Here is a 9,466-nt window from a genome sequence, read left to right on the forward strand (position 1 = left end):
TCAGCTTTTACAACTGACTGGCTAGCAACAACTTTCACAAGTACAAACGGGCCTTGGACTATAGATAGCCAGACACTCATGTTTGTAGCTTGAATGAAGTTCTTCATCATATTCTTCCAAAAGGTATAGTTTGACCCGAAGAATAGGGGAGGCCTAGTGATGGACAGCCCCTCAGGTAATATCTGAGTTGTCTGGTTTCCAGGGAGAAACCGAGTGCTGTTTTCACCCATAGTATGGATCAACTCAAGGTTGTTAGACCTTTAGTAATGAGCTTTTAGGCTCTGATACCACTTGTTGGTCCCTTGTAAGGTTGCAAATATAGTTCCAAGGGGGGGTTAGGAACTATTTGACCTTTTTAAATGATTAGGGCAAACTTCTTTTTCTTAAGAAAAGATTATATGACAGCGGCGCTGAGCAATCAGCAAGACACTGGCTTAGTCAACTAGTGACTAGGTCAGTTTCGTTGCTTGAGTCAGGAAATAACACTTAGAGTCTATTCCTGAACTAATTCGTTTGCAGCGCACAACTCAGCTTGACCTCTTTTACTTGGTCAGTTTTAGTTTGTTTTAAGCAAGCAATATGTTAAGGAGTTAAGGGTTAGAAATACTTCACTCAGCGGAGTTATCCAGGTTCGGCTTCTTCTAAGCCTACGTCCTGTCCCCGGAACACGTTCCGAGATTTCCAATTCACTACTGAGCTCTTTAAAGGTAGAGACTCGAAAACCCTTTACAAATCAGAAGCTGAGTATAACAAGAGTACCTTCCTCTATACCTCTACTCACTTCTATTCTAATTCACTAAGTACTAAAACCGAGTACTCAGCTTCTCCTTTCTAATTCTAGAAATGATTAAGATTTGTCCTAAACAACAATTGCTAGAATACCTTAGATGATTGAAGATCAATCACTCTAGACTTTTACACAGATGTGAAATTGTTGTGTAAGATTTGCTTTGCTTTTGGGATGCAGAACTTTTGTATGCGTTTGGTCAGCGTAACGGCTTTTTGCTCAAAGTTCTATATGAATGAGGATTCTGAATGCTCTATTTATAGAGAGCTGTGAGAGCTTCTGGTTATTTCGAATTTCGAAATAACCATTGGAGGGAAACGGCTTCATGTCGCTTTCACTCAGTCTGTTCAGCAGTTCTCTTAGCCAATCAGATTCCAGCATCTTCTGTTCTTCGGTCAGTGTGGCAGTATGTTCCTCCAAATTAGGTAATGTCAAACAGACAGCTTCTTGCGTCTTCTGTTCTTTACCAGAAGAGGAAATACTTGGTCTGGGAGTTGCTTTGTGGTCAGCGGCTGTCTTGTATGTTTTGTCGAGACAGCTCAGCAGCTTCATACCGAAGTTGTCTATGTGGATCTTCTCGATCCTTCATTGCTGAGCTGCGTTTCAATACTCAACGACAGCGTTTTGAAATACGCGGGCTAAGTGGTCTTTGTCTTGTTTGACTTGGGCTTTGACTTTCATATAGGGCTTGGGCCTTATGATCTTTATGTCTTATACAATTATAAACTCAACATTGAACAAACACATTAGTAACAATAAATCAAAGCATTTAAACTTAATGTGTTGTATAATATTTATTTGTACTTTAATAATTTTGTCAAATCAAAATCCTATGGAAAGGTGTTTCAACACCAATAACTTCCCAACAAAAGCAAAAAAAATGCAGGGGAGAGACGCACCTCTAAGTTATACCAGACAAAATTCTTGATGTTAAATATACTATTATAACCATAGTTGTTAAATCGAGATTCGACTCGTGACTCGAAATATCATTTTACGAATTTGGACTCGTGAATCAAGCCGAAGTGTTCTGATCAAATTCAAAATATTATAAAAAATAAAATATTAACCATATTTAATTTTAAATATTAGTCTAAGAATGCAATTTTAATATCCAAATAGAAATTATATCAAGTAGAGACGAATAGAAAGTGGAAAATATAATAACAACTAAATAGAAAACAAGATGAAAGGTTTTGGAATTTGTAAAGTGAATATTTCTATTTCATAACTTTTGTACGTTTTTGTAAAGTGAAGAGTCATCTTCTTCAGAAGTAAAGTGAAGAGTCGTCTTCTTCTGAACTTCTTCTGCAGTACGTTTTTGAGTTGTTAAAAATTGAAAAACAGTTTTTTATTATTATAAATGGTGGCGTGAATCGACCGAGTCACCACCAATTCGGTCGATTCTTGAAGCTTTCGAGTCGTACCATAGATACGACTCAAATTCTTCATGAATCTCATCGAATCGCACGAGTCTACTCGCGACTCGTAAGATTCTAACAACTATGAATCTATAACACTATTTTTGTCAAATCATATAAATCCATCACATAGAATGAGAATAAATAATTAAACATAACATTTTTGCTTTAGAAAATTTGTAATGTTTTTTCCATATGTATGGGACTTGTGAGTCGCTAGAAAATTGTTTTGGCTGATGTCTTTAACTAAAAATTGAGTTGATTCCAATGGACAAGATACGATTTCACTGGCCATGTTTAATTAGTGGAAGTTAAGCTTCCTATAATTCCAACATTAAATACATAGAGGTCCACAACTCTTGTGCAACTTTGCCTAAATGTTCACGATTTAATCCTATAATTTTCTCAAGTAAAAGGTACACTACATGTGATTATCTAATCAGTTTATACTAGATGAATGGTTATTCTGCTTCTGATCTTCATACTATATCAGAAGTTGATTTACATGCAGTTGGTACATATTTATTGGGTTAAAGCACTATTTGTCCCCTAGTCTATCCAAAATGTTGATTTTTGAACCCCAACCTATTATTTGAAAACATTAACCTATCCCAAATTCTCATTTTTGCCCCCTGGCCTATTATTTGGTATCATTTTCCCCCTAACCTGCCCAAAATTGGTGAAATTTCAACCAGTGTGGATGGTTTGAGATTTCACTAATTTTGGATAGGTCGGAAGGCAAATACTACCAAATAATAGGCCAGTGAGCAAAAAATAGCATTTTAGGTAGGTAAGAGAGTAAATGTTACCAAATAATAAGTCAGGGTCAAAACCCAACATTTTAGATAGATCAGGGACCAAATAGTGCTTTAATCCATATTTATTTCACACTTTTGGTTTAAATGTATAGACGGTATTATAAATTTTTTGGCTTAATGCATATTTACACCTTTAAACTAGGCAAGTTTTAACTATTGGACTATTTTCAAGAACATATAGCTGTCCTAACTCAAATAGGACTTATATCTGTATAAACCTTTGTTAAAGAGATTATTCTACTATCACATACCAGTGATAATGCTTTTGGGTGATGGCGGAGTTACAAATAATTTAGACAAAATATGAATTACAAAGTGTTTTTCACCATTAGATCTACGCTTATTAGAATTATAGGGTGAAGATTAAAATCCTCCTAATGCTTAGATTTAATAAGGCTAGAAAACCACCAATGAATTACAAGCAACTTCATTTAAGACTCTATATTTGCTCATTGAATGGAAAGTAATCACATGCATTACGACGCCAGCTACAGCTACAGCACACTGCAGATTCTGCCCATGACTGCATTTCTTGATGTGCATCACAAAGATGCAATAACCACATAATGTGAAGATCGGGAACAGCCTACAGGAGAAAATGCAAGTGCAAGTTTATAATAGCTCTCTGCCGCATCATATCTATCTATAGTCATGAGAGAAGCCTGTTAAAAAGCATGCAGCACAAATTATTCATCCAGATCACAGCTGAAAAACTTGTATATCTAGATCATAAAAATTATCATGAACAAAATGAGAGCAGTGTGAGACTGGCCCATTCTGGAACCACTAAATCTCCGACAAACATTAAAAGCTCTAATGTCATATGAATGAGCAAGTTGTTTCTGAATGGAGTAAACGAAGAGTAACCAGACATACATGCTTAATTTATGTACCCAATAGTAGTTGCGGTAGGGTAAAATCAGAGAAGACTGTTCTGGTAGCATTACTTACCACAAGTGCATGTTCCAGGCTAGCATCAAGGACCAAAATTAGACTTTCCGATAGACGTTTCACCTCCAACCATGATCATCGATTCTCAGCGGAACTTTCCAATATTACTGTTAGGAAATTTTCAGTTAGCCACATTCCTGTAATACGCTGGAGCTCTTATATCCATCAGCCATTTCCTCCAGTGACTTGCAAAGGCGTCGAGCTTCACCACTCTCTTCCAATGTCCCAACAGACCTCATCTGAGTCACTTGCACATCAGACATCAGCTCTGACAATGTGATAGTCAGCATCACCCGCAACCTTGATGTCTGCATAAAATAGGAGAAAGAGCTCTGCGAACTCCGAAGAAAATTTAAGTTGGGAAGAGCATTCCCTAAATAACCAAAATGCCAAAGAACCTTACCCTCACAAGTATCAAGCATAACATTAATCACAAAACAAAAGAAAACATCAATATATGGAAGTGCACATATTCAAATGGTCTTATCATCAACTTTTATCCTACTTAACGCATCGTATTCAATGAGAATGAAAAGTAAACTAATAGGAAGTAGTAACCAACATGAACTGAAGTGCCAAGAAAAAAGATTCCCATTAGTTAATACATTCTCTAACCTATATAACCTGAAAAACAGTAGACCACATAGTACCTAAAACATTAAGATTTCCCTTAACCCATCAAACTCCCTTGGATATTGGGGATTTCCCTAAACCCATTCAAAATCCTTAATCCCAAGCAAAAACTCATCATGTATAAAATCCTATCATATTCAAGCAAACCCATTCAAAATCCTTAAATCCATTTTCCCTTAACCCATCAAACTCCCTTGGATATTAGGGATTTCCCTAAACCTATTCAAAATCCCTAATCCCAAGCAAAAACTCATCATGTATAAAATACTATCATATTCAAGCAAACCCATTCAAAATCCTTAAATCCATTTAAAATTAAGAGTTAACTGACCTTAATTAAAGAAACATTTGGCACTTGTTGTTGCCGCCGTCCAAAAATCGAAACAAAGAGTAGGAATTTTAACAACTATCGATCGGGGTGGTTCAATCGGGGATGAGATGGCGTTTTTGCATCAGGAATCATATAGTTAACCTGATGAGTAAATGAACTGAGGAGAGAGGACGGGAGTGGAGAGAGAAGGGTGAGGTGAGGGAAAGATCAAGATCGAGCGAGAGAGAGAGAGATACACACACCTTAATTTGAGAGAAGGGAAAAATTGGGAGGGAGAATGATACGTAATTCCCGCCCCTCCCTTATAAAAAGGTATAATACTCGAATGACTGGTTGAACCAAAACTTCAAACTCAATTATAACTTTAAAGTATCAAAATTATCAAGTAGATCGGTGTATTATCCTAAAATTAGAAACAGTAACTATATTACATGGACTATAATGATTTCTGTATTAGCTTCAAATAGATTTGGAGAAGAGAGTATGAAACTGTTAAATAAAATTATTTTCGATGAAGACTCAATTAATTAATTTTACTTAGAATAGAGACTAAATTGATGATTTTTATTTAGTATGAGGACCAAATTAATGATTTTAATAGTTTAAATTCCTAATTGATTTTAGAACTTTTATTTGGAAAGCAAAATGGTGTTATGCCTGTAAAAAAAAGTTATGTTTATTATTATTATTTTACTTATTGACAAATTTTCATTTTATGTAAAACTATTCATCTGTTATTTCACGAGGAGATTTTATCACCAATCGTTCGACTGGTGAGATTACAACTTAGAGCGATTAATTAAATATACTACATAAAATTTTCATTATAAATATACTAAGTAAATTTAAAAACTAAAAAGATAAGTTTTTATTTATATAAATAATGGAAATTTTATATTCTAATATGCAAAAAAAAAAAAAAAAAAAAATATATATATATATATATATATTTATGGAGGGATTAAAAAGTTGATTAAAATAAAATATAAGTACCTTAAAATATACATGTGGACTAACTAGTATAATCAAAACACATAACTAATATATATTTTTCTTATTTTATAAATAATAAATTATTTATCCTAAAACTAATTATTTTGCCACGAAATAAATTAGCCGTGGCGTAAGTAAATTTATGCCACGAGTAAATTTTTTTCGTGGCATAAATAGATTTAGCCACGAAAAAAATTTATTGTGGCAAAATTTGTGGCATAAGTATCTTTTTGCCACAAAAAACAAATACCCGTGGCATAAATTTATCAAATAATCTAAAGTTTCTGCTTGAATCTCTTTTTCCCGTGGCTAAATGGAAATATGCCACGAATCTTGAATTCTCGTGGCATGATTCGTGGCGCAAGTGATGATTTGTTGTAGTGACATTGCTTATGTCACGCAGCAGCTTAGTCAACATATGAATTCTCCCTCACAGGTCCATATGAAAATTGATGAACATGTACTTCAATATTTGAAAGGAACAATGTCCATGGGGTTGTTTTATGCTGCAGATGCAGAATTCCAGTTATTCGCATATTGTGATTCTGATTGGGACGATGTAAAATTACACGACGATCAGTAACCGGTTATTGTGTAATGTTAGGTAGCTCTTTGATAAGCTGGAAATCAAAGAAACAAGGAACAGTGACAAAATCGTCAACTGAAGCCGAGTATCGAGCAATGGCAACCACCGTATGTGAGATCAAGTGGTTAACATACCTTCTTGCTGAGTTCCAGATTCAAGTGCAACTGCCGATTCCCCTGTATTGCGACAATCAGTCAGTAATTTACATTGCTTCAAATCCAGTATTTCATGAACAAACAAAGCATATTGCCATTGATTGCCATATTGTTCGTGAATACTTGGAGGAAAAATTCATCACCACCTTACATGTGGCTTCACAATCACAATTGGTTGATGTGCTCACTAAGCCATTGAGTTCTAATCAGATGTGGCCAAGTTTATCCAAGTTGGGACTGGTCCGCATAGCATCTCCAACTTGAGGAGGGGGTGTTAGAAATATAAGAATCAATTTTATATTTTGTTGACAACTCAGCTCAGCTCAGCCCAGCTTTGCTGTGCTGAGCCAACTTTGTTGTGCTAGCTCAGCTCAGCCCAGCTTTGCTGTGCTCAGCTCAACTTTGCTCAACTCAGCACGGCTTTGCTCAGCTCAGCTTAGTTTTTCTTAGCTAAGCTTTTCCTGTAATCTGCTATATAAGCAGTTCTTCTCTTCAATAATATTAATTCGGAATAAAAATATATTTCTCAAAGCTCTTAGGTTATGAAGAGTTTTTACAACCTATCTTTTAATAGTGGTGTAATGTTTATTAGGTTATTAAATCAATTACAAGCAACATGTCAAAATGTCAACCATTAAATCTGTAACCAATAAGTCAATTAAAATGTTTACTATATTGCTAACAAAGTTATCAAAACACACGTTTCTTTAGTTTATTGACAAAATTGTTTGATATGTCTGATATGACAATCAAATAACCGGTTCAAATTTTTTCGGTAGACAAAGTAAAATTGATCTCATTTGGAAATTTAGAGAGTAAATTTCTACTATTTCACACATTAATGATAATTCTGCACTTTCAAAAGAATGATAAGGGTAAATTTGGACATTATTTCTTAAATTTTGTTGCTTTAGATTTTGATATTACAATAATGTAAAATTCAAGAATTTTTAAATTGTAAAATGAAGTTTAAGGGCTACAATATTAATAATATATTGTTTAGGGACCTGAATGTATTTGCCCTACATTTATTTAGTTGTAAACTATTAAAATTTAAATAAGATAAAACATCATATAATTAAACATCGCGCTTACAAGAGGGTTTATATATTACTCCACCTATAGGGACTCCAACAGCGGCAACATAATTCAAATCCAAGTGGAGGCCCCACAAGGAACGTTCCTTACTGATGAACATACTTCTAGAACTACTTTTTTGCCTTTTAACTCTAAACCATTAAGCATGCCCACCCAGCTATTGGATAAGCTTAGAGTTGATGTTATCATTCAATAATTTTAAAACGATTGCCGTGATTACCGAACAAACTAATGGGTTGACTGAAATTAACAAAACAAATGGTCATTCAGACCTGATTGCCAGTCCAACCACGCCCCGCTATCATCTCACAAACGGCTAATCAGATTCTTCTTTCTTCGGTTAGACGCAGCAGTGTGGAAAAATATGGAGTTTAAATCGCTAGCTTTGAGCCAAAGTTGCTTAGACCTCTAGCGCCAGAAAACTTCACTCTAGAGTAGTAACGCATTGAGCTCCTCTCTGATACTGAGAAAACGATTCTGCGACACAAGGTCGCTCCGCCTCTGCAGAAGCCGCAACTTGTCTTTGCACCGACGAATCCGATTAGAGAACTTCGATCGGATTTTATCCCCCCAACTAAGCAGATTGTCAGCACACATGTCCTGTTTAACCAACAGACTCGCCGTTCCGCTCTCAAAAGGTCTTTTAACTTAATTGGCACGGTCTCTATCATTATAATGGATTGCTATTCACCGCCTCCAAATTACTTATCGCCGCTTCCTCTTAGACACTGTTGCCTTTTTCATTTGTTAAACTTAAAAACTAAAATTCTCTAAAAAAAAATTCGAAATTAAAAAACCCAAACAACATTCATGAGTCTTAAACACAGTAGAGGAAAAAGACTAATGATTCATCGGATAAGTATATTTATTTGAAAATCGAAACCATGAGTTCCATCTCCGGATGAACTACCTGTTTCTGCCTAAATGTGCTAAACGGGTGATTCACACGATCTGGTCTAGGCAGAAACGGATGAACTACCTGTTTCTGCCTAGGCGGAAATGGATGATCCACCCATTTCCCCCTTGGTTAGGTGGTGTGAATCACCTGTTTAGCGGGATGATTTTTTTTTACATACAGATTGGATCGATAAGTTTTGGGAGACGAATTTCAATTAGTGTAAATAGGAACTGTAGTTATTCAATTTCCTCGACGTTCTCGGGCCCATTTTTCAGAAATCCAATTTTTGGCTCGGGAGAGAGAGGATATGAAGGGCCTGTTTGTTTTACCTACTGTTTGTTATTTACTGTTACGGTTTGCTGTTTGTTAATTCTGTTTGCTGTTGCTATTGCTGTTTGCTGTTACGGTTGGAAAAAGTTGCTTTTCCAAAAAGCAGAGATTCTCTGCTTTTGTAAAAGTCTGCTTTTCAGGTATTAAAGGCAAACAGGAGGTCACTAACCAAACACCTAATACTGTTTTTCATGTGTAAACGGCAAACAGGAAGTCACTAATCAAACACCTAAAACTCTCCCTTTTGAAGTGGAGCAACCAAACACCCTCTAAGTTTTTGAATGGAAAAATGAAAAGGGCGAAAATATCCAAAAGGAGTGGTGATAAGTAATTTGGAAGCGGTAAATAGCAAAATTCTATATAAAAACATGTTATTAATCTCAGAAATACGTTATTGGTCTCTTTAGTTAATACTTGATGAAAGAAGGATTTGAAACCGTCAGGTATGATGTTACAATTGAAGTT

General features: G+C 35.3%; 1 long non-coding RNA gene across 2 annotated transcripts; it reads right to left on the reverse strand.

Annotated features, from left to right (window-relative positions):
• Positions 1–3,289: 3,289 nt before the first annotated feature.
• On the reverse strand, positions 3,290–5,230 carry LOC136225492 (uncharacterized). Of its 2 annotated transcripts, XR_010687111.1 has the most exons (3): positions 4,942–5,228; positions 3,978–4,309; positions 3,290–3,688 (listed from the first exon to the last, which is right to left on the reverse strand). It is a non-coding gene; the product is annotated as an uncharacterized lncRNA (long non-coding RNA). The 2 variants fall into 2 exon arrangements; XR_010687110.1 differs by having other exon boundaries at positions 3,978–5,230.
• Between the last annotated feature and the right edge of the window lie 4,236 nt (positions 5,231–9,466).

This window comes from Euphorbia lathyris, chromosome 4, assembly GCF_963576675.1.
Source record: "Euphorbia lathyris chromosome 4, ddEupLath1.1, whole genome shotgun sequence".
NCBI classification, from domain to species: Eukaryota; Viridiplantae; Streptophyta; class Magnoliopsida; order Malpighiales; family Euphorbiaceae; genus Euphorbia; species Euphorbia lathyris.